Source organism: Abramis brama, assembly GCF_963993115.1.
Source record: "Abramis brama genome assembly, chromosome: 3".
Taxonomy (NCBI): Eukaryota; Metazoa; Chordata; class Actinopteri; order Cypriniformes; family Leuciscidae; genus Abramis; species Abramis brama.
This window is the reverse complement of record NC_139965.1, coordinates 48,776,804-48,799,713: the sequence shown is the minus strand read 5'-3', so window position 1 is coordinate 48,799,713 and position 22,910 is coordinate 48,776,804. Positions and strand designations below refer to the sequence as shown.

General features: G+C 38.2%; 1 protein-coding gene across 13 annotated transcripts in view; it reads right to left on the bottom strand.

Moving 5' to 3' along the window:
- LOC311079646 (receptor-type tyrosine-protein phosphatase delta) overlaps window positions 1-22,910 on the bottom strand; it is a 687,052-nt gene that overhangs the window by 119,379 nt on the left and 544,763 nt on the right. The window lies entirely within an intron of this gene.

Here is a 22,910-nt window from a genome sequence, read left to right as displayed (position 1 = left end):
TAACGTGTAACTGTTACCTTAAAGTAGTTACTGACTAAAAAAATGTTTTATATAAACTCACAATTATGAGAAAAAAGTCTGAAATGTGAGATAAAAAAGTACCTTTTTTATTTTTCATTCCATGGCGGAAACAAGCATCCATACTATTTGAATATAATTTGATTTTTTTATTAATAACAAGGAATCACTCTTCCTGATTCTGCTGTAATTACCAACATGCCAAGCATTTTAAACAACATTAAAAAAAAATTCCAGGGAAGTTTTTTTTGGTTGTGATGGAAATGAGCAGCAGCATGTCAGGAAATCAGAGCGATGAGATAAGAAATGCCATTTATTTAAAGAGATTTACATCATGATCTGAGAGCAGCTTAACCGTCATTAATAGAGCAGACGGTAAATGAATCCCAGAGTCCAAAATTAACACTCGCCAGGCTCCAAATGCAATAAAAACTGCTGAATGAACATTTGTCCTGTAACTTTATTAGCAACTTAATACATAATTTAAAGCTGTATAAAAACAACAGTCTGCCTCGCAGATGTGAGAGAAACAAGCAAATAAATTCAAATACATTCAGACAGCTGAAAATCACCAGTGACTGACATGACTGAAGCTGCGTCGAGGTAAAAAAAGTGAAATATTTAGCATGCAATTGCAGCAGATCATAAAAAAAAAGAATAAAAAAAAAAATCTGTAGGCAGGAAGTTCACCATTTTTATTACTTCTTTTTTTATATTTCTATATATCTTTAATTTATTTTTATTTCAGTATTTCAGTTATTTTAGTACGTAATTATTTCAAGGCAACATTTCTATTTTGTTTTGTTTTTCATCTAATACTTATGTTATGGCATTTAACAAAAACAATGTTTAATAGTTTAAGTTAGCAATGACAACAACGGCACAGCCCTAGTATGATGGATTATCGCTGTGTCCATCTCTTGTTAAGGATGAGGCAAATCGGTTAATGTAGGATGTGACATACGTATCCCATAGTCCCTGTCTATAATTGGATCTGTGAGCAGGGTGTCACCACGACGACCAGAGGGATTTTACTGAACGATCCAAAATATCTGCCGACGACTGCCAACACCCACCCTGTCTCTCTCTCTCTCTGTCTCTCTGTACTTCAAAGAGCAGTTTTCTCAGCATGTAAATACGTAAAATCGTATCTTCTGCGGCTGTCAGGACGGGTGTCATACAGTTATCTGTACACGCGCCGTGCCGCCGTGGAATACGACATCAAAGATACGGCTGTCAGTGAATCTGCTCTAATGGCGTTTGGGGTCGACAGTAAATCCCGCTTAAGAGCTCACGCTGCACATCACCACAAGAACAGAGAAATTGCTTTTTTTTTCTTTTTTGCTTAAAGCAGAGAAGCTGCTGCTGCTCAAATATGACGACACGTGTTCTGGCCGTAATCGCACAGTTTTAACGTGACACATGAGGCTGTGAAAAAGCAAAAGCAAACAACACTGAATGGCAGATGTGTGTTTAGTCTGAGAAAAAGTCCAGAAAAACTCGACAGATTTATGCCACAGCAGACTTCTAGTGTGAAAAAGCACAAAAAAAAAATTCTAATGTGAATTTTCTCCTCTTAGAGGGGATTATGGGTAATTATGTACAGTAGGTACAAGTACAGTAGGGCTGCACCATGATTTTTCTGATTATAATTGTAAAAATTGTAATAGTGTTTTAAATGTGATTAAAAACAAACTCCAAATGCACACAGTGGCTATGTTTACATGCACAACTTTTGTTGTGTTTACATGCACAACTTTTGCTATGTTTACATGAACAACTTCTGAATTTATTCCGATTGATGAATCTGAATGTAGTGTTTACATGAACGCTAAACGTGATCGGGTTAATGTGCCTGGGTTTATATGTTACAAGCTTCAAATCGGAATAGATTTTTTTTACATGCGCACACTGCACAGATATACAGTTTCCCGGCATTTTACACATAATAATCATTCTCCTACACTGATTTTTTTATTTGTTGTAAACAGCAGACTTATTTATCCATTTATGGTCATAATTTGGAGACAATGTAGCATATGAACCGCTTTGCCGTGCTGCTCATATATATATCACGTTGTCCTGCTCCACTTTACAGACGCTGAGTGAAAGAAGAATTTTAGAATGACGGGACACTCATTTATATGACACTTTATTCAACAGGAAGAACAGCTCGTTCCGCACGTCATTACGCCATTTCAACGTCATTGTACATGCGCAGGCTTTCAGTTTCGATTTTCAATCCGATCAAGTGTTTACATGTCCTCTCGATCGGATTAGAAAAGGAATAAACCACCCCTTTCAATCTGATCGAAATTTCATTCGGATCGAGCTCAATCAGATCGATTAAGGTGTTTACATGAAGGCTTTCAGTCAGATTGAGCTGTCAATCTGATTACTAACGGATTATTTGGTTGCATGTAAATGTAGCCAGTGTCGTGCTTTACTCTGAAACCCACAGCGCATCAGATTACATATAATTAAAACAGAGCTTTTGTGATTTCCTGTGTGACACATACACAGATAGTGATATTAACGTTGCTTTTGTTCTTGGTTATTTGATCAGACTGCTAGGCAAGATTATTGTATGAAATGAGGTCATGTGACACTTTAGTAAACGGTTTGAAATAGGGATGTCCCGATCCGATCACGTGATCGGAAATCGGGCCCGATCACGTGGTTTCAGACTCGATCGGAATCGGACGTTACCTCCCGATCAGGACTCGGATATATATATATATATTCTCATTATTATTTAACACATGTTGAACACATCTATAGTTATGCGGTGGCACAGAGTTACGCCGGTTTCACACTGCACGCGTTAGCAGAGCGTAAGCAGCGCAGGAGCAGTGCATATGGTGAGCAGGAGTAGGACACGCGCGTTTTGCTTTCACACTGGCAGCGTTTGTCACGCGCGGCTGAACCGCGGGTTGTGTACAGACAGAGTAGCCTACTCTATAATGGATAAGTTGGCATTGCTTTATTTCGTTTTCAAATACATTTAAGAGAAAATACTTGTCAAGAAGCTTATTTTATTAATAATTTCATAAATATAACTTTTGGTTCATCTTTGTTTTTATTGTTCTGGCAACAAGTTTGTTTTTGGACATTTGTTTTCTTTTTAAATTGATGTTGGTCATTTGATCGACTGTTTAAAACACAATAGATATCATCAATGCACTTTTTGGATAAAACTGCGGTGTATTTTGGCCATGATCAATGCATATCACTTTAATTCAGCGTAAGCGGCGCAGCAAAAATAGACTATGCGCCGAAACGATCGCGGCACTGCTGCTTCTGCTCTGCTCCTGCTACGCGCTGCCGCGCCACCTCTGCGTGCGGTGTGAATGCTCTAATCTGTTAACATGGGCGCCGAAAAAAATACGCGCTGCACGCTCTGCTAACGCGTGCAGTGTGAAACCGGCGAGTACAGTTCCTAAAAGCACATTACTGGCTTTGCAAACACTGTGGCACTTTATTTTTTTATTTGTTTACATGCCTGCTGGGTGTTTTAAGTTGAGGTGCTATTTGTTTATATATTAGACTTTTTTTAAGTCCAAAAGTGAAGAATTTATGTTATTTATTACTTGATTGTTCAAGCTACCTCACAGAAGTGCTCTGTTTGTTAACAGAGTTGTTGAATGTTAAAATAAGGTGAATTAAATAAAAAATAAGGAACATCCTGGATCTGTTTTTGCTCTTCTTTATTCTTTTTTTATGTATTATAGAAGTATCGGATCGGGACTCGGTATCGGTAGATACTCAAAATCAAATGACTCGGACTCGGACTCGAGGGCAAAAAAACCTGATCGGGACATCCCTAGTTTGAAATGTTTTCTGTCTCACTATTATTTCACTCAGCACATGTAATACTGTATGATACTGCCGTCATTACTTCCGCTTCATTCATCACACTGGAAAAGGGCAGTTGTGTGCACTGCATTGTGGGATACAGTGAGCTCTGTGTGTGATGTAGTAGATCATTTGAGTATTTCAGAACTACAAAAAACAGTCTCTGTCTATCAGAAAACATTTCTGTATTTTCTCTTCTTCAAAAGCCAAGTGACACGTTCAATTTCTCTCGCATGAGCAGCCTGTATTTGCTGTCTGTCAGAAACGCTTTCATGATCAGTCAGTCAAATGTGCGTCTGCTCAGAAACAACTCCGCTTTAAAGATGCTGTTAACCAATCAAAATCACAAATACTTCAGTATTAGACAAAGAGTATTATAATATATCTAACATCATATCAACATAGCATGGAGATAGCTGCATATCATAGCTACAGTTAAAAGTAAAAGTCAAGTAAAAAATCTCATGCCATTTTCTCAATTTTACACATATTGTAATGTTGACATTCATCAAACTCAACCAATCAACACTTTCTTAATAGTTCCAGACCCTAACTGTAGATATAACCGGCAGGTGAGCATCATGGGAGTGTGTGTTAAACACATCAGATCTGAACATTCAGTGTGTTTGAATGAACTCTGGGAACACTAAAAATCACCAGGATGAACAAATGAACAGAATATTTCACAACACCCTCCTCTCTGTCTGTCTGTGTGTGTGTCTTTATCTCAGAGAGTAGGGATCGAGGGTCCTGGTCAAGGGTTCAGGTTGTGTGGGGCCGTTTGCTGCTGTGATTTCATTGGATGGTTATTTTTGGCCACCGCTTCAAACAGACACTTTAACCAGCAGAACAGCAGATTAAAAAAGACAACAGCACTTTACCACACACACACTACTGCTTTTATAAATAAAAGCAATAGAACAGATTAAAACAACACAACAATAACGTTATTAATGCTTGCAAAACGTTCAAAAAAGTGAAAATCTGATGCTGAAAATATGCCTTGGTACTGAAGTAACGGTACTTGTGACGTTTTGTATACAAGTATATGACGACATCACAGCTGCTTGGAGATGTTTGACCTAAACACGCTAAACATTGTTCAGTTACACAGGAGCATCAAGACCAGCGCAGGTGTCTCACACCTGTCTGTCTGGTTGTCTGTCTCTCGGCCAGAGATGCCGAGTGCCAACCACCTCATGCTCAGGTGCGTCTAAGGAACACACATGTCTTTTATGACTGCGATTACAGATGAATCACATGAAACACACTCACGTCTGCTGTGGACTCACAGTGTCCATTCAAAATACATGACAAATAAACGCAGGACATCAGAGGAACAAAACCAAAAACCATCCAAAACAGATTTGTTCACTCTCATCACTTAAAAATGTGTGAATGTGATATCTGTCTGTATGTGGATCTTCTCGTTTCACTAACGTAACTTTTCTTCATCATGTTTGACGTCTCAATGTGTTTTGAATACTGGAATCAGCTGGTTGAATAAGCTAATGCTGGTGTGATCTCATGCTGGATTGAAAGAAAGAAAGAAAGAAAGAAAGAAAGAAAGAAAGAAAGAAAGAAAGAAAGAAAGAAAGAAAGAAAGAAAGAAAGAAAGAAAGAAAGAAAGAAAGAAAGAAAGAAAGAAAGAAAAATGTTGTATTTAAAGTACGTAACCTTTAGTTTTAATTGAACCTTTTCTATTAATTGAATATTGATAACCACTGAATATGTTTAACCCTTTAGGCGCCAAGGTTTTTTTTTGAAAAAATGCTGGATTTTGACATCAAAATTTAAAAAGTTTGTGGCTTGAAAGGGCTTAAAGATAGAGATCTACTGTAAATTAGAAAAATGTTGGGGATGACTGAAAGTTTATGTGGGGTGTAAATATACTCATCTAATTTGCATATTATGACGTCATCAGGGGGCGGCCCTCTTGAATTTCATAATATTCAGGAAATAGTAGATATTGAACTGTTGTTTGAAATTTTTTGCATGTTTTATTTTTATTTATTTTTATCCTCATTCCAAATGAGAAAAGAGGAAACCAACAATAACAATCTCCTATTTTATTGTTGGTTTCCTCTTTTCCAATCATTTGGAATGAGGACAAAAAAAAAAAAAAAACGTTTAAATAAATTCCAACATCAATTCAATATCTACTATTTCCTGAATATTACTGATGAACTGATCAAAAAGTAGGCTACTGTTCACATGCGTTTTACTACTATATAGTATAGTAATAATTTAATACTTTCTCCTGTTATTGTTGATTTTCTCTTTTCCTGATAATTTGGAATGAGGATAAAAGCAGCAGGGGTAGAAGAAATAGGGCTGGAAGTAGCGATAGCTCTTTGCCACTTTACCTCTAGCAACAGCTCTCCTATGTACACTAAGACCACGTCCACCCCTGCCACCCCCATCCCCGTTGGGCAAATGGTCAAAATGATCTCTTTGTGCTTCGTGAACACTCGCACCTTGCGCGGCGACACCATTGCGCGGCAAAGTTGTACCGAGAGAAGCGCGGGCGGCACCATTGCGCGGCAAAGATGTACCGGGAGAAGCGCAATCATTAGACGGCCGATCGTCATTTCCAAAAGGCAAATATTCCCCTTCAGAGTCAGAATCGGCGAATAACATTTGCAACACATCCTCACGGTACAAGTTTTTATTAGCCATTTGACGATTTTCTCTCACAAATCTCACAATTTACTCAGACGCTCTGAACTGAACTGCTTCCACATCAATGGCCCTGTCCCAAATGGCACACTCCGGACTTGTGGACTTCCTCAGAGTCCACACTTTGGTGACGTCATGTAGTGCAGACCTATAGGGCCCTTGGCGCGAGTCCACGAGGGCGCATTGAGAGGTATTTTTGGGACAGACTCGATCGGCACTCCAGAAATAACTGCCTGGTTGTTGTTGGACAGGAGAAATCACATTTTTGCGCTCCGATGTCTTATTTGCATGTCAACTACACATCCTAATTTTACAGTTCTATATTTTGATATTGTGCATATCACCTGGGCATTAAACAATAGATATATCATGCTTATTTAAATGATGTTTACAGTTGTACATAATAATAGGCTACATAATGTTCCATTTGAACTAAGATTACAATTTTAAAACATAATTTAAACATAATTTTTTCAATTTACAGGTTTCAATATTCATACTATGTTTACATATGACTCAGTAAAGCCCTGACATTCGGTACTATTTATTTAATGAATCATAACACGATCGTATTATTAAACACGCTATTATTATGTTTGAGACATCAACCACTGGTCGATGACCATAATGTTTGTATAAACTGTAGGTAACAACTGGTAAAATGTACATTTAGGTCATAAAACCCGTAATATTTTCTTCTCAGCCATGTCAACAATTATCCGTGAGTGAAATCTCCTCCCATCTGTTGTCTGATTGGCCTTTCGCAAGGATTCCTGGGTAGTTAAAGTGCGTGGAGCCTGCTTCTATGCGGGCTTCGCGGAAGACCGCTTCAAGGGTACAAAGGGGGCGCTGCTGAGCACACTTCAGAGCGGTAAAATGCTGAATGGGATGGTCTACGGACTCGTAGACTCAGCGAGCACGCGCAATTCAAGTCCACGAGACCGAAAGTCCGCATGAAGTGCGCCATTTGGGACAGGGCCAATGACACGATCGCTCACTTGCTCTGCTGTTTCCTCCAACACTTTGAATAGGAACATGACATCATTTTGGTCTTGAATCGAAGTATTACATGTCTGACATCTAGTGGTAGGGAATACAAATGAGATATTACACCATATTAGGATCTATAGCCTGTTTTATTAAGTATGACGTCTTGTCGCAATTTTGCGACTTTGGCGCTTAGAGGGTTAATGAGATTTGCAATATTTGGTGCATAAAAACAATTTAAAGTCCTTGGTTTGTGATTTTGTACCTTCTAGCAATGAACAATAAATACAGCGCAATTAAATTGAAAATTTAACATCTAGAAAAACAGGGTTTCAAATGAAACAAATAGTCAAAATAAAATTATGACTAGTAAGACATTCACTGTACAACTGACATCTAACAATCAGTAGGGAACTAGATATTCAGACAGTTAGTTTCTAATTATTAAAAACACAAATAATTATAAATATTAAAATATAATAATGAGAAATATATGCCACTTGGTTTAATATTTGAGTCTCTAATGGAGTGACATTCAGTAATTTTACAGTTTGATGTAACGGTTTTGCAAATTTTCTGGTGCTGCTGTATATCCTAGTTGCTCTGAAAAAAAGAATGAAGGGTTGGCTTTCACACACACACACACACACACACACACACACACTTGTGTGAGAGCAGCGTGACCTTTCACACAGCATTAATTTAATGGTGGGGTATGAGAATGTTTCAAGCTATTTTCACAGCACAGCGACTTTATAACGGCCACAACAACATAAAATCTGCCCTGCCAGAGGTGACCGGCTCACACACACTTGAGAGAGACACACACGTACTTCTGTCTGTCAAATATCATGTGCAACACAAACACATACAACACTGAAAGACATCAAGATAAGTTTGGGTTGTGTGCCGTTCAGCCAATCGGTTATTCCATTAGGTAAATAATTAGTTTCACAACTGATATATTTTGCAACATCAACACTGTTATTGAACTGAATTTAATCAACATTGAACTGAATTGAGCTGAATGATGGACACTATTGTCTTTTTAGAGCTCCTTTACAGTGGAATTTTAATTTATCTCATATTTGATTAAGTTTGTATAATTTTCCTGTTTATCATTGTGAAGCTGCTTTGAAACAATCTGTATTGTATGAAGAGCTATAGAAATAAAAGTAACTTGATTTATCCGCATCAGCCGACTAAGATCAGTAGAGTAAGATGTAGACTAAAAGTGCCCTCTGACTCCCACAGTTCTTGTGTGTTTGTTTAACATGAAAATGAGGCTGACCTCAACAGAAGCTCGGCTTGTGTGTGCGTGAGCTCCATATGGCTGACGCTCAGCTAATGAGAATCTCTGGAGAGCGACAGCTCGCGGGACCTGAGCGATGATCTTTCCTCTGAGAGCAGCGTTTTAACGGCCAGATGACGACCTTCGATAAGAACGACATCATCTACTCGTGCGATTTGATTCATGAGGCGACCACGTCAACATCCGTTATCGCTGAATTCTCGCCGACTACCATTCCTGTGCACCTGACCTTCATAATTTCCATTCGGCCATGAGTAGCAAGACAGGCAGAGAGAAACAGACAAACATTTTAATCGCAATAAGAGTCTCATGATCTCATGTTCTGCATCATGCTCTTCACCTGATAAAACAGCTGATCCTCTTAAGCCGGGCTCAGACTGCAGTAGTTTCAGGCCGATTTTTGCCCATTTTACCCCTCCCGACATTTGAAGAGAAAAAAAAACAAATAAACAATCTTGTCCAGGGCATTGGTCGGTTCTGATGTTCGGCCCAAATTATCTGGTAACGTGAGGAGTTTACAGATCAAATCTTAAACCTCCCAATCTGTTCGTGGACACATCGGGGATGCCCTGCCAATAGCAAACATGTTTGATAAGGTTTTAAATTGGGATTATTACGACTATGATTACATCAGTACTTCCACAATAACCAATAAGAGACAAGTCTACAAGGAAACCGAAGTACGGGTCCAGTGGACAACAGGGATGGAGGAATGGCTAGTTGAAATGTGGTAACAACACGACTGTCTTTATTATGTTTAATCATATAATTTCCTACAGCAAGTTGCCACGACACAGTATCCATTTTGTTTACGTCCGCATCCACGTGAGATCACGTGATGTGCTAAATCTGGCATGATAATCTAAGAATGTCTTGTAGTGCGTGATAAGCCATGATTTAAATTATTTTTGCAGGTTTGAGACATGAAAGAAAAAAACAACCAGATTTCACAATCGGTTAAGATTTCAAAACTCCTGTAGTCTGAGCCTGGATTTACAGAAGGATTTTGGACTCTGATTCACGCAGCGGGGTCATGGACATCACCTGGTTCCCCAGGCAACAGCGACTGTCACTTCACAGCCCCGCAGGTCTTGGCTCATGTTGAGGTATTGACATGCGCGTCTGGCCACTTTTACATTCTGACATTTGTGTTCCTATCTTTACTTGATATTCACTTAAAAGTAATTTTGAACACGTTCAAACAGATGGCACAGATATGGATCAGAACAGATTCTTGTGAGACTCCAAATGTGACCAACAACTCTAACAAAAACAGGACAACCTAATATGTAATTATGTGTCAGTGTGTGTGTTTAGCTTGAGGATCTGGCCTTGTGTGTGTGTGTAATGGTTCATGGTTATCCCACAAGAGTAAACTAAGTTTCTCCTCACTAATATTTACCTCAACAGCTGACCATGGGATCAAGGACAAAGTGTGTGTACGCATGTTGGCGGGAAGAAAGTGCAATTTTCCAGTGTAAAATAATAATAATAATAATAATAATAATAATAAAATCTAAATAAAAATAAAAAAATAAAAAAATAACCCACTGTTTCTCATTGTGTTGGTGTTGTTGATAAAGCTCAAGGCTGGTAAATGAAAGGGTTCTGGTTTAAGCCCAGGAAAGTTTTAATCATAAACTATCACCACGGGATACTCCTGGAGAAAAAAAGTGAACTGAATACAAGCACCTGCTACATTAGCATGTACACCCTACAGAATGTTCTGACGCAACATTTAGCAGATATTTTTGGGTATGGAAAGAGCCAGGTGAGTTAGAAATCAAGTCAGACTACTGTGAAGTGCATTTCTGGAAGCACAGCTGGACTCATCTGTCAATAGTCAACAAATGCCAAAGTTCAATGGCAATGCAACAAACGCTGAAAGTTTCACAAACCCTTGCATTTTTCCTCTATGTTCTTTTTTAAAAGCATAAACACTTAAGTGCAGGTGCCCTAACCCGATTGACCATTTAGGCCTTATTAAGACCTGGTTCCTTTTCTCTATACAGATCCACTGAAATCCATTGCAATACCATTTTAACTAGCTGGTAAACCCAGTGAGCAATTGTGAACATTGAAAGATATTTGATACATATGTTGGTCAGGAGGGATGGTAAATGCAAAGGTTCTAGTAAACACCAGGCATCATTCACTTACTGACTGCAGAGAATGGGTACATAGACTTTTATAAAAGCTTTGAAGTAGGAGGGTGCTGGTCTAGTGGAAGTTCTCAACGACACTGTCGGAGACTTGAATTTGATGTTTGCTTCTACAGGTAACCAGTGGAGCAAGATCAAGAGAGGTGTGACATGGGCCCTCTTGGGCTTGAAGCCCAGATGCACCATCAGGGCAGGTCAGTAGAGGTTTAATTCTGCCAACAGAGCAATGCAGTGGAATGCATGATACAGCATGACTAGGCCGTCGTTGCGATGTGGCCAGTGAAGTTTGCCGTTTGGTGACGTTGTGGTTGACTGGCTGAGAACACAAGTTCTGTCTTTGCAAGGTTGAGCATGTGGAGAATGTGGTGATACTTCATCCGGCCAAGATGGAGACACACAATGTTAGATATATAAACTGGAATTGTAGTGTTTTAAGGCTGGACTGACAGGAGTAGCTGCACAGGAGGAGTAGACCAGCAGTAGCGCAAGAAGTGCGTCTTAATGATTGGGTCTATTCAGATTGTGAAAATGGAGAAGAGAAGGGGGCCAAGAACTGAACCCTGAGTTACCTTTTGGTTATTAGATGGCAGGGTCATCTTAAGAAGCTGACTTGGTTGTAAAAATGGCACCTTTTAAAACAAACAGCAATGAACTCCTTTTCAATGAAAATGTGCTTTGGTCAGGATGCAGACAGCTCTGAATAGATGCTTTAGAAATAGATATAATTAATTATTGATTTATCTTTTCTCCTTTCCATTCATTCCTGCTCTCTGTGAGAAAAAGAAATGCTGATGATTTCACTCGTCTTTTGTTCCAGAGAGTTTATTGGAACTGACCATGTGACCTGCTAAAGGAGGCTGGGATAGTCTGTTGATAAGAGCCTGTCTGATGTGAAACGGTCTTCTCCTTGTTAAGAGCCCAGCGATGTATGTTGAATTAAATAATTTGTCAGAAATTAACATGCACACGCAGAAAAAACAAAAAACAAGTGTGATGCTGAAGTAAGTGCTTTCCAAAAGGCAGAGATGATGCCTTCCCAGGGCACATTTCGAAGAAAGAACCATTCCAAGCAGAAGTGCTCAAAAATAACTACTTCAAAAGAACCTTTGAAATTAATGCTTTTGTGGGGTTCAACTGATGGGCACTTCACTCCCAAGAATCTTCACACTGCATCAGAAACTCTAAACCTGCACAAGGTGCAACGTAAATTAAGCCAGCTGCACTGTAGTAATTGCTGGTATTATTATGCTGTTAATTCTTTTGATCTATTATCTTAATAAAGGGAAGAAAAGTGTTGTAAACAAGGATAAATTCAAGTATAACTGAAGATCATTAGCTTTGCCTTTGTGAGGTGGTAACAACGGTTCTTTTCACTTATGTTCCAAATAGCCATCTTCTAAATGTAGAGGGAATAGGGCATAGGCATGATCACCTCTGATTAGAACACAATTTCATACTTCCTCATAGTACATGCTCACCCTTCAGATCCAGAGTCGTTTGTCTCTCCCTTGTTGTGGATGGAAGAACAAAACACACACACACACACACACACACACACACACAAAAAAAAAACGACTGGACAAAAAGAGAGAAGATGAAGAATTGGCTTCCATTTCATTCTTACCCTCATTTTCTCTTCCTCTCTCGCTCTGTCGTTTTTTCTTAGCCTACAGTCTTCACAGTTAGATTTATGCCATTTATCATGCTGACACTCTCCCTGTCTCTCTCTCTCCCATCTCTCTAACAAATGAGTCTCATCCTGTCTGTTTAGACACACAAACCTCTTCCCATGTATAACGTAAAGATGTAGGAAAACACTGGCTCCGCACACACACTGAAGAATGGTGTTGGTTTCGCTAAGAGGAGTTTCACAGATGGCGAGGGGAAGTGACTGTGTGAGGTGGCACAGTGGGACACATACACACAAAATACTTGTCAGGACTGCCAGAAGGGAGTGTGTGTGTGTTGTGTGTGTGTGTGCGTGCGTGCATGCAATTATAAGTATGTACGGAAGTCTTTTTATGAAAATGGTCAACATGGAGAATTTTTTTTTGTCAGGTTCAGGTTATGTGTGTATGTGTGTGTGTGTGTGTGTGTGTGTGTGTGTGTGTGTGTGTGTGTGTGTGATCCACCTAACGCTGGTAAATGTCAGTGAAGTGTCAACCAAGTGTCAGTAGGGAGTCCCGTACATCATTTTATCATTCTGAAGGGTGCTCATGAGTGCCCCCTTTGTGCATTCTGAATGCACTATTGTGGAGCTCACAGTAAACTAGGCCTTGCATAGTCTCGCAGAGTCCGACAAAAGTCACACATACTGATGAAATGTAACCTTGAACGCATTGAAAAAAAGCATCTGGCAAATGGATTAATGTAAATGGCATTCCTGTAGCCCAACCAGATCATGGCACTAGCAATGCCAAGGTCATTAGTTTGATTCCCAGGGAATACATTTACTGACAAAATGTATACCTTGAATAAAATGTAAGTCGCTTAAGGTAAAAGTTGCATCTGCCAAATGCATCCATGTGATATAATGCAATATAACATCATGTGGCTGAGGTCCAATAGGACACAGTTTCCTTCTGCAATTATCACAACTGAAAATGATGAGTAGTGGCAGAGCTTATCTAGAACTAATCTGTGCAACCCCTACAGCAGACTACCCAATTGTCCAGCAGCTGAGGGTGTCATTTGAGACAGAGCTTAAAGCACCAAACCTGAGGAATGCAAACATTTGGGCCATCAGAGTTTAGCTTCAAGGAAATCTAGATGCTGTTCTAGAGAGATCAGTGTTTAACAGGTTGTATTTTCCCATCTTATCTGACATCAGGGATCCATGTCTCAATATGATTAACACGCCTTTAAATAGAACCACTTAAAAAGCATTCAAACACGCAAGTCACATTACTGAACATTTCTTGTTGTGATGTCACAGATGAAGAATGTCTCGTGCAGTGATTATTGTGTTTCGTGAGCAGTATTGAGTTTGCCGTTGAAATGTCATGAGAGTATTTACACTGTGATTATACATCTATATCAAACAGAGAGAGGGCAATTTAATTACTGTCTGATCAATACATCTTGGATCTGGTACAAATGGAGTATGAACAAAGAGAGAGAGAGAGAGAGAGAGAGAGAGAGTGAGTGTGTATGTGTGTGTGTGTGTGTGTGTGTGTGTGTGTGTGTTTTCCAGAGATCGTCATGACGACCCCCTGATGGGACGTAATAGTGAAAATGCCTCCTGCTCCGCCCAAATGGTCATGGCTGACTGGGCGGAATAGTTCAGCCAATTAAATCCCATAATGAGCGGCAGCAGTTCAGGAAGTGTGAAATTGCCGTTGCTTTCATTCTGTGAAGAAGAAAGAGCCTCACTCGCTGGTTTATTGATCCCGTGTTTTATGTTATTTTTTTATTTTTATTTTTATTTTTTGCGAGAAGTTTGTTGAACGTATGAGTCCCTGAGAACAGCACTGCTGTTGTGGTAGTCGTTTATTAGCTAAATGAACGCCAGCTGTTAAAGGTTTAGTTCTGTCATAATTTACTCGCCATAATGTCGAGATGCTTTGAAGAATGCACCAGTCGCTCTCTTCCATGTAACCACAGTGAATGGGGACTGGGTCTTTCAAGCTACAGAAAGGAGTGTTGTTATTTTTAAATTTATGTTATTTTTATGGTGCAAAATAACATAAATCTATTATAATAGTGGAAGTGGCTGAAATTCAAGTTGTGCTCACTGAAAATCTTTACATCCACTGTTTTCTGGAATTTATAAGAGAATGATAGTTCTTGGAGTGATGGTTCTTTTGGGTCTTTTTTTTTTGGAAGCCTTTTAGTACACATCTATTACAATTAAATGGAAAAGAGTGAATAGTACATTATTTAAAATATCTCCTTTTGCGTTCTATGTGAGTAAATGTGAGGATTTCAGCACAATCGCATTCAAAATACCTCACTTATATTATTTCTATGCTAATATTTAAAATACAGTTTTACACAAATGTGCAACGAGAGTGTGATGCGTCTGTTCTTACATGTGTTGGTGATTTGCACTCTCTATTCATCACTAATTAGCGGAACTCATTTGCATCATGGATATTCATGAGCTGGCATGCAGAGTAGACAATTCATTTGCATGCAGGTGATTATTAATAGATTTGGGTGACGCCCCCATGAGAATTGTCCAATGCCATCTTTCTTCATATCTGACAGACCTGGTAAAAAGAGATGTGATAATGGCAGAGCCGGACAGTAACGGAGTACATTTACTTGAGTACAGTACTTAAGTACAATTTTGAGGGATCTGTACTTTACTCGAGTATCATTTTTGGGGAGTACTCATGACTTTACTCAAGTACATTTGAGAGGCAAATATTGTACTCTTTACTCCACTACATTTCTATCCATAACTGTGAGTATCCATTACTACTTCTTCTAAAAAAAAAAGAAACATCTCGGAAACCCTCAATTTGTTGTTTCCCTCTCAAATGTGATTGGATTGTGCAGGCGCCACTGATTGGGACAGCCTATCAGCAATCAGCTTTCCGCCAAAGTCAACTCCATGGTCAGATTTAGATAAGAGACGAAACCATGGACGAAACAATGGATATATGGAAAAATATGGACGTAGTATCCGTGACGTCACCCGTAGGTTTCTGAAGAGCATTTTTGAAGCCTAAAGTGGGCGGAGCCGGCCGTCGCCATCTTGGCCTTGCGTCACTCCCGGATTAACAGAAAATGGGCAAAGAGGCTGAGAAATCACGCCCAAATAGCTCGACGTGATCGAGTTAGCTCAGGCTGTTAACAGCTCTGGGTAATGCTATAAGGTTATGCTACTGACAGTACCAAGTCTGCGACTGCACAGTGCCTCGCGCTAAAGTGACACTTGATGATGTAAAGCCAATTAAAAGTTCCTGTTTTTGCCCTTCGAAATATTATAATAGTTAAAAGACATGGCTACAAGTGAGACTGTGTATCGTGATTCTGTACTATTCTGCTAGTTGAAAATATATTATGCAGTAACTTAATATTACTCTGAGAGTGTGTGTGACAGTGATTTATGTGCATACATGTCAGTCACTTTTTTATAGTCTATGGTCCGTCAGTGCGGCATCGCTCATCAAGTTCGTAGAGAGCTTTTCAGTCCATTTTAAATTCTGATTTTGGCCGCCTCTCAAATGGGTTAAACCATAGATATATTGCCTATGAAGTTCAAGTAAATGCGCTAGAAAATCCGTGCTCATTCATGGATGTGCATTTATTGCATGGACGGAGAAAGCGCCGACGCCTTCATCTGACGGTACATAAGTATATTATAATCCATCTGTTCCGTGAGAGCAGAACGAACGAGCCTTTATTGACGTTCTTAAATTTGAAAACTCCAAAAAGCAACGAAATTGTCAGACATCCATTAGTGCATGTTCACAGAGGAAAACAACTGAAATACAGCGCTGGTTGTTCTCTCGAACGATACTCGACGACAACGACGGAATCCAAAGCCGTGGGCTTTGTACCCAAGTAATGGGATCCAAAAGTACCCACTTTTGTGTCCTTAAACGCTCGTTTTTTGGGGTCGACAGATTATAAAAACTTATTTCTGGGTTTTTTTTAGCTTGTTTGCTGTACACCTTGTCACACAGCAGCTTTTAGGCATTTTTCTGTCTTTTGTTATAAGTCATAAATGACAAGGAGGCAGCCTCTCGCAATGCAAAGTCAATGGAGACGGTTGGATTGTTTTCCCCCCGGTGGGCGTGGTCTTCAGATTATGACGCGTTGTGCTCTGTCTCTATATGCGGGTGGGCGTGATTCACACCCGAGGAGACAATGGGCCCCTGCATAATGAGGCTGCATACATAATGAGCCTTTCATTCAGGTGTGTGACTGAGCCACAAGAAAGAATGCAAGGACAATATATATATATATATTTGGTTCACAGTTGTTGTTTTTTCCACAAATTGTGCTTGCAAATAATAATATAATAATATATATTAATATAATATAATATCCAAGGTAAACATTTTTAGTAATTGTGCAGTTAATTGTTCTCATACTGTATTTTCAGATTTGGAATATATTCTCTACCCAAATGTGTCACTAATAAAGCATAATAAAATTATTTAAAGAGAAGGCTTATATTGACCTTTTAAGATTTTGTTAACATCTATCCCTGTATGTATATATATATTTTTTTTTTTTTTTTTTTTTTTTTTTTGCTATTTTATTTTGCTATTTTATTAAAAAGGTTATACAATTACAACAACAATTAAAATTGTAAAAATATTTCCAGTGTAATCTTTCTTTGTAAAAACTAAAGTATACATTTTATCATACGTAATTCAATTCATATGAGCAGAAATTGGCAACATTATAAGCTTATTTGATGTGGCAGTATTTTACAGTAAAAACTTTATAATCTATCTGATTTTTACTCATCTCAGTATAGCAATAGAGTTTGGTAAAAGCTGTTCATTCATTCACACACAGAAACGCGATTCATTTTTAAACAGTATTTTTGCCAGCTGTAGCTACATAACAGCGCGCGCGCATCTGTGCGTTCATTCATACATACATAGAAACGCAATTCATAAAAACAGTCTTTTTGCCAGCTGTAGCTACATAACAATACGCATCTGTGCGTTCATTCATTCAGCGTGTAGAGACACTTGCGATTAGAACAAAGCAGATATAGAACTGACCTATTCCTCAGCCGGATCCCTTTGCTCCTCGAAATGAAACTTCCAGCACTTCTGAGGTAAATTTTCCAGGATTATTATCAAGATAGTATTATTCCTCACAGCGTCGTAAAGTACATGAGTCTGAAAGTGAACTCGCTGTGTGTGTTATCCAGCTGATGTGGGTGTTCACGGGTTTGCCTGGATCACCTCAGAACATTTGCGTTTGAATAGCGCGCGCTCTCCGTGGGCGGAGTCACATTAAAACTTAATGAGCTGAGATGAGAACGACTGACATCTCTCTCTTTTCATACATATTACATAAACGGAGAATATTTTTTTTATATAAAAATTACTTCATTTAAAAGAAGAGAATTCAAGCTTCATGCCTGTGTGTCTGTATGCCTGTTTGACTGAGAATTCGCTGAGTTACAGTTCATTTTCTGGCGCGTTTCAGAATGGACTACACTGACAGAGAGAAGGCAGAACTCGCATCATGTTTTTTTTTTCTTTATTTGGCAAAAAGCACAACACTTTGTTTTTATTGTGAGTATACACAAAAATAATACACACTTAACAGGATCGATTAATGTAAAACACAAGTATGTAAGATCAAAATCAACAGAGTATTTTTCGTCTCTGTTGCACTGATAAGGAAAAAAAACGAGCCTATTGCGCCGGCGCGACAGCCGACCTCAGGGGGTTAAGGCATTGTTTGATGACAACGTTTATCTGCAGTGGTGAGCGCTTACAGCGGGCACACTTTTGATGTCAGTGGCGCGTGTTTTTTAACGTGCCTGGTGACTAATGTTTGAGAATTTCCAGTTGTAATGGGGGCTGCTAGAAAAACACCAACATAAATTAGAAATCTTTTTAAACTACTCATGAGAACTTTTATAGAATGTATCACGTTTTATTGTAAGCCTATTTACTGTGATAAATTTTGACTCATTTGTAGAATTTATAATAGATAATCTGTTAAGGTAATAGATTTTATAACAACTGTAACATAGCTATAGTTTCTAAATAGTGGTCGACCAATATTGTTTTTTTGATGGCCGATGCCGATGCCGTTATCTTAGAGAGCAGGGTGGCCGATGGCCGATATAAAGCCGATATTTTTTATACTTTATATTTATTTTAATCAATATTTAATAAATTATAAATAAATTAGAAAACAAATCAGTAAAATAAACATGCTTATACTTTAGATGGCAACTTCTTGAATCTGCAATCCTATTACAGTATTTTTCACAATAAAGAAATTGTTTAAAAAATATATGAATATGTGACTAAAAAGGAAGTAAACACTGTAACAGGGCACTCAGTAATCTGGTAATTTCGTGCACACTGGTAATCATATTTTTTTCAAATAAAGACAAGGTAACGCTAATATTACATATAGCACACAGTGAAAATGATATGAATATGACACAGTGGGCAACTGGATATAGCACAGCATATTTTAAAATGAAGGATTTAAAGTTTTTCGATCGCGTCTCTTGTGAAGCTGATCTTCTGTTTGCATTCACTCACTTCGCACGGGCCAACCGTCACTCGCAATCACACGTTTATGCAGGCTACAAATGCACACTTCACAAGATATCACAGCTTGATTCGATTAAATCTGCAAGGTTTGTGAAATTAAATCTTTATTTAGATATTCAGAGATTTGTTTAAATGATGTAGATGTGAATTTGCTGAATGTTGATGGTAAATGATAAAGTATTTTAGCCTGATTGTTTTTCTGGTAAATAATATAAAAGCAAACGCTTTACTTTTTTGCATATTATTTACTTTCTTTGTTTACCAGTTCTGTCTAACAAAGTATTAGATATGACTGACAGAGATTGTAAACTAAAGACGGAGAACGTGACTGAGTGCTGTGTGATCAGGCGCTGCCGTTCTCTTCTCAGACGCTGTGGTGTTCTCAGCGCCGACCGTCAAAATAAAAGTCCGGAGCACCATCAAAATAAAAGTCCCGCTTCCAACACATCGGCCAATCAGAAAAACTTAACGGTCGATGCCGATATTTTAAAAATGCCAAATATCGGCCGATATTACGGCCTCGGCGATATATCGGTCGACCACTATTTCTAAATGTGTAGGCTTAAGCATGGTAATGAGGAGCCATCAATGGTCTTAACTCTAATTACAGCCTTATTGTAATTACAGCCTTACAGTTAAACAATTACAATAACTATAGTTCATTTTCATAAGGCCAAGTGCAAGTTGTTGTTGAGTTTTTAAAGTCGGGACCTACTCGAATTATTGACCAAACAAAATGTTTTTTGTGTAAATTGTGTTCCAATGACGGCTGATTGGAAAAACCTGGCCTTCAGATATTCCAACAGATGACAGACAAAATCCTAAAGCTGATGAACTTTTAAGGAGTAGGAAATAAACAATATAAGAAAATGTTAAGTAAAGGTTAAGTTAGTCTAAGTTAGTTTGACTTCCCATGACACTTTTAAGTAGGGCTGTAGTACTCGAGTCCGGACTCGAGACCGCTTTTCTATGGTCTCGGACTTGTCTCGGACTCGCTGGTATTCGGACTCGGACTTGTCTCGGTCTCGGCCACTGGTCTTGCCAAATATGGCTTTTGGTCTCGACCGAGTCCAGGTGTCTTTATTATGTTCCCAGTAATCACACATACGTCGCCGCGATATTAAAACAAAATATTATTGGAGGGAAAGTGAAACACTGGCCACCTAATAACTATGGGCATTTCGGCTCTTTTTCGTGAGCCTGTTCGTTTCACTTAGCTCAATGAAAAGAGCCGGCTCTTTTGACTCATAAACGGCTCTATAAAAAATAAATGTTTAAATAAACTCGCTGAAAGTCCACCGCTAGTGCAACGTGAATATTCACATTTTTAATTGTCCATAACACCCCAAAAACTAGCCTGCTTGCCTTGCACATCTAATTAATGGGCAAAGTGTTCCGACTTTTTTTCTTACCTTTCTTTCTTTGCCTATTCCACGAGTGGTAGGCTAAAATATTATTTTTCGTCACGTCATCCGCCCGATCCGCGGTTTATCCGCATCTCTTGTGTGTGTGTGTGTGTGTGTGTGTGTGTGTGTGTGTGTCTGTGAGTTGGCTCGGCCCTCCCTCATGCAGTTTAATTGGTTGACATCGCGTGTATGATTGACAGGAACAGAATGTAAGGCTGATCAGACAGTCGAAACGAATGTGTGTGCTCCTTTAGGCCTATATAATTATTATTTTTTTGTTGTTCTTTGAATTAGTCAATTATTTTAAATAAAATTAAAATTATTCATTATTTCATTATTACATGATTTAATTTCTATAGGCTAGCCTATATTTTTTTAGCAGACTACTTTTTTTTTTTCCTGTCCTGGACTTGGTCTTGACTCGGACTCGAACCTCTTTGGACTCGGTCTTGACTTGGACTCGACTAGTCCTGGTCTTGGACTTGTCTTAGACTCGACAAAGGTGGTCTTGACTACAGCCCTACTTTTAAGTAAAACATTGTCAAATTCCAGGGGCTTAAAAAAATACATCATATAAATCTATCCTATGTAAAAAAAAAAATGAATTGTTAACTAGGTTATTATTTTATTGCAGTTATGTTATCAATTAACTTTGCATGTGTGGATGATACCACAAAAGACAATTTTGCAAACAAAATTAACAAACAATCAAATAAATAAACCTTACGAGGGAGCATGTCCCAGGACCCCGCTAAAACGGTTCACACATCAAACCCCACCACCGGGAATGTTCAAACCAAAACTACGCCCTTGTGTTTGTTTGTGTGTGTGTGTGTGTGTGTGTGTGTGTAACAGCAGAGGCTAAACAGCTGCCACTGTGCAAAGCTTGTGGGCATGACAAACATGAGCACATGTGTGAACGCTGGCCTCTGACTGTCTGTCTCTCTCGCTCTTCATAATGTCAGTCGTCCATTTCCTGATGAACCGCTTCCACGTTTTCATCAGAGTATTTTTAAATCTTACTATAATCATAAAACAGAAAGTCATTTGGCCAGAAGCTTTTAGAGATCATTAACATGAATGTGAAAAGAAAAACAAAAAAAACACTTCAGATTGAAACTAAATGTAAAGTTTCTAAAGAGAGAGAAAAAGCAAAAACTGGGGTTGGTGATTTAGAAAATCTATATCTTAATCTATACTATATTATTATGTGTAACTGTGTAATTTATATAATTTAATTATAATAAACACATTTTTAAGAATGATAACTATATTCAAAATCTAATCAAAGTACTTCAAAAGTATTCAAATAGTACTTAAGATTCTTCTGACCAATGGCCAAATCACAAATTTAAATTAAATGTAGCCTAAATTTGATTTATGTTTAGTTGATTTGTTATCATTGCTCTTCTCTTTTTATTTGACAATAGATGTTTATTTTGATCCTGAAGTGAACCATTAAGTTTTGGATGACACACTGGAGGCCTCTCTGCCGACTACATATGATTACTGAAATGTGTATTAGTTTAGATATTAGTTAATAATTAATGCAACAAATATGAAAAAAAGGAAAAAAAAGTTATGCTCATCCCCTGTGTGGTTGTGTTTTTCATAACCACAATAAAAATAATAATAATAAAAACAATACTTGAACATACTATTCTAAAGTTTATGTGGAACTCATTGCCATTTTGACAACTTCCTTGATTTTATTTAAATTGATTCACATACATTTGTTAATCATAAACAAGACATCCTCTGCTAAGGTGACCTGAACCTGATAATGTTTTTTTGTTTTTTTTCATGTTGTTATAAAAAAAAAAAAAAAACAACTAGACCATCTTCATAAAAAGACTTGTGTACATATATGAACACACACACTCCATACATATCTTTGGTTATTTGTTGTTGTTTGAAGAACAACAATTAGTGGCAGTACTTCGAGTTCAGAAGTGTGTCCCCACTTTCACAAGCTACAAAATAAGCAAAAGTTTCACTAGCCAAGATGTTCTGGAAATCCTGTTGGAGAACGACAGTGGTGGAGAACGTGACATCGGAAACAGAGAACCACACTGAACTGCTATAGATCAAAGTTTTTGATGGTAACACTTTATTTTAAGGTGCCATAGTTACACGTTAAATGTATCTAGTAAATTATGCATAATTGCAAGTAACTAACAATAAACCAAACCCTAACCCCAAACGTAACCCTATAGTAAGTACATGCAGTTAATATTACTCTGTGCTCAAAATCAAAATTGATAATTCTTTTTTT